Below are 5,838 nucleotides of genomic sequence, written 5' to 3' on the forward strand. Positions count from 1 at the left end.
CCAATACCGGAACCTGCTCTTCCTCTCTCTTCCTTCTCCAGGCCAATGGCTACGCTGTCCAGCTGGTCACCTAAACTCCAGGCCTCACCCTGACTCCTGCACTTCACCTGCTCACCAGATCCCATCAACCACAGAAGCCCTGTGGACCCCACCTCCTCCCACAGCTGCATCCTCCTCCCATACCTCCTTCCACATCACCTCCTTAGCACAGGCTGTTACTTGCTTCCACACGGATTACAGTAACAATTTGCTATCTGGTCTCCAAGCTCTCAGTCTTGCTTTCTCCAAAACAGCCTCCACGCTGCCCACATGATGACCTGAGAATACAAATCTGATCATGCCACAAGGTCCCTCACCACTCAGCCTCAGGTCCTGAAATGTCCTCGTTCCTCTTTCATAATGAACAATGTGCAGACCCCCACTTCCCATCTCCTATCGGAGCTCATGACTACCTGCAGGATTCCTAGCCTGCTACCCACCCTGCAGACGCGGCACCCACGTCCTGCCCTGAACACTCAGCAGAACACCCTCTTCTGTGCGCCCATAAGCAACTTGCATGTCACTCTGGTCTCCTTCGCCTCACTGGGTTCTAAGAATCGACTTCTGCACCTGTGTTTCCCGCTGGGCTCTGAAGCCGGGATACCATCGTATTCATGGTGTTATCTCCAGTGCTTATCATTGCACCTGCCTTAGTCAATATTTGATTGTCTCAAGAAATTGATCTGAAAAAAATCTTGGAGTCAAAAAGCATAGAGAACTGAAAGGAAATCCACAGAACAGCCAGTCAGACCCCCTCATTTTCACCTGAAGAGACTGAGAACCAGAGAGGGAAGGTGTCTTGCCCGAGTAAGATGCTCTGCACCTTGTCATTGCTAGACCGAGATGGCCTTTTCCTTTGGTCTGCATAGTCAGGTGTGTAGATAAATTACCAAACATGTGTGGGGGGAAGGGAGAGGAGGGGTCAGTGTGTCCCAAATACCTGACGGTTCTGGAGACACTTGGATTTATGAATAAGAGCACAGTTACAGTGGAATGTCACGTTTCCTCTTTTTATTAGCATCCCCATTTGCCCACAGTCTGATTTCTCCGACCTGGCCTGATTTCTTCCACACTCTAGCTTTTAGAGGGTGGCTCGCAGGTCGGATGATTCATTTGCTCAAACATGAAATCTTCTGCCAAGCTCAGAGGACATCTCGAGGGCAGATGCTCCTTTTGATCATCGTTTTATACTTTCTCAGCCTCATCAGGGTTATTAAGCCATTTGGTATCCCAGGCAACCTGGAAGCAGCTCCCGGACAGTTTAGTCCAGAAAAGACAGTTCTGAGAAAAGAAAGAGCAGCTCTCACGAGGGGCTGCCAGGAGATCTCTACATATGATGGGAAAGGTTCAGGACGATGGTACCAGCTATGCATTTTTCTTTTTTTAGAGACAGGGTGTTGCTCTGTCACCCAAGCTGGAGTGCAGTGGCTCAATCATAGCTCACAGCAGCCTCAACCTCCTGGGCTCAAGCAATCCTCCTGCCTCAGTCTCCCAAGTAGCTAGGACTACAGGTGCACACTACCATGCCCAGCTAATCTTTAAAAATTTCTTATAGAGACACGGTCTCACTATGTTGCCCAGGCTGATCTTGAACTTCCAGCCTCAAGTGATCCTCCTGCCTCAGCCTCCCAAAGCGCTGAGATTACAAGCATGAGCTACCAATACCCAGCCCCAGATCCCTTTTTTCTAACCATGAAAACAGCTGCGTGTGGTCTGAAACCCCAGCTGAGTGTTCTGCTGGGGAGTCCACGAGTTTTCCATCAGCCCAGACACAGGTTAAGCTGAATGAAAACACACAGCCAAAGAGCCATGAGGTCCCAGTCGGTGATTTCCTGAAATATTCAGAGAATGCTCCAACCCTCAACTCTGTCCCAGAGGGCATCATCCAACCCCACCACCCTTGCCAGGGAGCCACAAAAGTGCTACCAGTCCAGCCTGCTTGCCAAGCCCCATCACAGTTGCCTCTTCCTGCAGGCTTCCTTTGAAACCTGCTCTGGAATTCAGCTTCAGGATTCCTGCAAGTCCCTAGATCAGGAATAGCAGATGTTGGGATTTTATAGGGCCTCCATTCAAAAACCATGGGGCCATTTCCCATGGGTGTCTTGTTCGGCACATGAAAGGAAACAGAAGAAGCTGCCAAGCATGTGTCTCCATGAGTCATTAAGCCCTTTTCTCTGCTTCTGCCGGAGGTGTGCACACACGCAGAGGGAAAAGGAAAAGGATGCTCTGAACCTCCAGGGCAAGCAGAGCCTCTTATAAACAGACACATCCTTCAGACCAGACAGCGGCCCAGGAAGTGTGTAGTGGACGCGGCAAGGCGGCTGGAGCAGAGCTTGCGTGGGGGCGCATCCTCCGCAGGGGGCATCCACATGTGGCCTGGCAGACTGGCTTGTACACGGACCCGGCGAGGCTTCTCAAGGGGCCTGCATTCCCCAGGCCACGTCCCTGAGGTTGGGTGTCCCTCCTGCCCTGGCTCCATCTGATGTTTTGCAGGGCCTGGAACGGCCTCCCTGGCTTACTTCTCAGGGTCTGTAAGGATGTGTGAGGTGCCCTCAGGAGCACTCCAAGCTGCCCGCTGGGACTCCTCCCGCTCCTGTGCTCCTGCTGTTGCTGCTGCTCCTGAGGCTGTGCCCTCCTGGCAAGCAGTGGCTGCTGTCCTGAGGCTACTCCAAGCGAGTGTCAGGGGCACTGGGGCCCTCCTTGGATCTGGGAAGGGCACCCCATTAGCATAGGAAGCTTGGGCCCCACTGACGCATCAAAGTCTCCAGATCCTGAGCCGATGCCAGAAGCACCTGACACTCCTCCCCTTTCTTCTGCCTGGTTTGCTTACCTAGATCTCCACCATCACCCCCAGCCACCCGACCCCAGACTCAGCCTTAGGGTGTGTGAACCGTGGGAGAGGCGGAGACGGAGGAGAAATGTGGCCAGGGAACTGATGGCCACAGACACTCTTCCTATGGGGTGCAGGCTGGGGAGAGACTGTGTTCTTCCTTTAAGGGAAGCAGCTGCCCAGAAGGAACTTCAGATCCTTTGGGCAGCTCTCCTGACAGCTAAATCCTCGGACTAGCACTAGTTCATTTTCAACTGAGACTCTGTATTAGGAAACTTTGGCTTCAACTATGAGTCACTGAAAAAATCAAAACAAAATAGCAGCGGCTTAAACAAGACGGAAGTCTGTGTCTCTCTAATATTCCCTCACAGGCTGGAGTTGGTCAGTCCGTCCCAGGCAGTTATGGAGACCGCAGAGCCAGGGACCCAGGCTGCTCCCCTTCAGCAGCTCTGCTGTGTCTTCTGTTCTCGAGGTCTCCTAGGGTGTCTACGCCCTATTCCTGCAAGCAGGAAAGAGAAAGGAAACAAAAGGGCACAGCCCCTCTTCTTGAATTTCCACTTCCTGGAAGTTGTAGCCACCAGTTCTGCTTACATTCTATTGGCCACAATTCTGTCACATGGTCATGCCTAGCTGAAAGGGAGTCTGGACAATGTAGTCTTTAATCCAGGTGGACTGTGTTGTGCCCAGCAAAAAACTGAGGTAAGTTCTTTTTTTTTTTTTTTTGAGACGGAGTCTCGCTCTGTCACCCAGGCTGGAGTGCAGTGGCCGGATCTCAGCTCACTGCAAGCTCCGCCTCCCGGGTTTACGCCATTCTCCTGCCTCAGCCTCCCGAGTAGCTGGGACTACAGGCGCCTGCCACCTCGCCCGGCTAAGTTTTTGTATTTTTAGTAGAGACGGGGTTTCACTGTGTTAGCCAGGAAGGTCTCGATCTCCTGACCTCGTGATCCGCCCGTCTCGGCCTCCCAAAGTGCTGGGATTACAGGCTTGAGCCACCGCGCCCGGCCTGAGGTAAGTTCTAAAAGGAGGGGAGAATGCATAGAAGTCTGTGCCACAGACCTCCACCACCCCCCACGCCATGTACATGTGCATTAGTGTCCCAGACAAGGTGCAAGACCCTAAGTGGATACCCACTTTGGAGTCCCTAATTACCAGGGTGGGCCCCTCCCAGTCTATTTTGATGAAGACCCTTATCGCCTCCACACCCATCCCCAGAACCAGAGAGTGTCTCATAAACTGCAGGCTGGAGCTGCTTGTTAAAAATGCAGGCTCCTGCACTCACTGGATTCACATCTCTGGGGCCAAGCCCTGAGAATCTGAAATTCATGCACACTTTCCAGATCATTCTTATACATGCAGAAATTTCATGTCCATTATTTAGTCTATCTCAGAGAAATTAGGGGAAGAACACTTCTACACTGCTAGACCTAAGGATAGTAGAACTAATAGTAATTGCTGAGCTGGAAGGAGAAGGTGTTCAGGAGATTGTTGGTTGTGACATCTGGGAGTGCCACTCACAAGTTGTCTAGCCCAGCATTGGGGAACTGCTCCAAGATTTTCAAGACAAGGTCTGCTATCTTCTGGTAATCAAATAAAAATCAGTGGTCATTGGAAGGGAAAGTAGCCTTCTCCACTGCAGCAGGGAAGGGAAGCGAGGAGACCACCACGAGTGAAGAGCTGACCACCCCCAAGAAAGCCAGAGAGCTGCTGGTGCCCTCTGCGAAAATGAAGACGAGGAAGAAGGAAAGACGGTGAAATGAAGGTCGAGCACCAAGCCCTTCGCCAGACTGAGGTTTAGGAAGCAGAGACTCACTATCCATGTAAGTTGATTCTCAGCGGGGAGAGAACTACCATTTGGGGAAGGGAACATTTCTAGAAGCCATAACGCTTGCAGGAATGTCACCAGGGACACTAGGCATCCTGAAATGTGAGGGATCATCCACACGATGAAGAGTTTTCTCGAGTCCCTGGATATTGATGTTTACAATCATCTAAGCTTAGAAACAAACTGCATTTTACATAAAAACATGAAGCATTTTTGAACTGTTTAAATATAAACTGAAATTTTCAGAAGTGCAACTACCAAGTTTATTTCAGAACCCTCCCAAGAGCTGTTCACAATTTCAGAAATACATGTCAACAGCGGCTCCGCTCACGGCATCCGACTTGGGATTGGAAAAGTTCAGTCTGCATTTGTGGTCCCGCTCATAGCGACTTTACAGGCATGTCCAAGCTTCTGAGCCCCTTGTTAGGCTGTCTGGTTAGACATGCCTGAGCATTTATATTTTTTTAAGTGGAATATATTATTATCAATTACTTTCCCTTTAGTTTTTCTTTATATTAATGTTAGAGTAATATAAGAATTTTTTTTAAATCTATTTCAGGAAAATAAAGGAAAGTTACAAATGACAAAAAGTATGTGTCATTACATGGGTTGCTGGGCGTCTGGGGAGAACCTCTGCCCACATGTGGCCCGAGGTTTTCCTTGGTATGAATGAGGCTGCTCATGACCCCTAGAGGCTCTGTTGCAGCCACAGCTGATCTGGTTTACGAAGTCTTGTGCCCACCCAGCTGGCTGCCTTCAGTTTACTCTGGAGGTTGTTGGCATGGACCCAGCTCTCAAAACATCCTCCCGATCAGCATCCACTGTGCAGTTTATCTCATTGTGGGTAGAGACTCAAGCGTGAACAGGTAGATCGCAGGGAATGAGCTTGGTCTATGCAGCAGCAGAAGGGCATGGATTTCAGCAGCTGCCTCAGAGAGCCTGTTTCCGACTCAGGCCTCCAGTTGTCCCCTAGGCCTCTCTCAAGAGGATTCTCGTCAATTTGACACAGTCATTTTGTTACCAGAGACATTCTGACACACTCACTTTACTCTTGTTTTGACCCAAGGACATTTTGATATGAACAGAAACCATCAAGTTTTCAACTGTGTATATTACCAAGTAACGAATGAAACAGACACTCACCCAC

The sequence above is a fragment of the Papio anubis genome, chromosome 15, assembly GCF_008728515.1.
Source record: "Papio anubis isolate 15944 chromosome 15, Panubis1.0, whole genome shotgun sequence".
Lineage (NCBI taxonomy): Eukaryota > Metazoa > Chordata > Mammalia > Primates > Cercopithecidae > Papio > Papio anubis.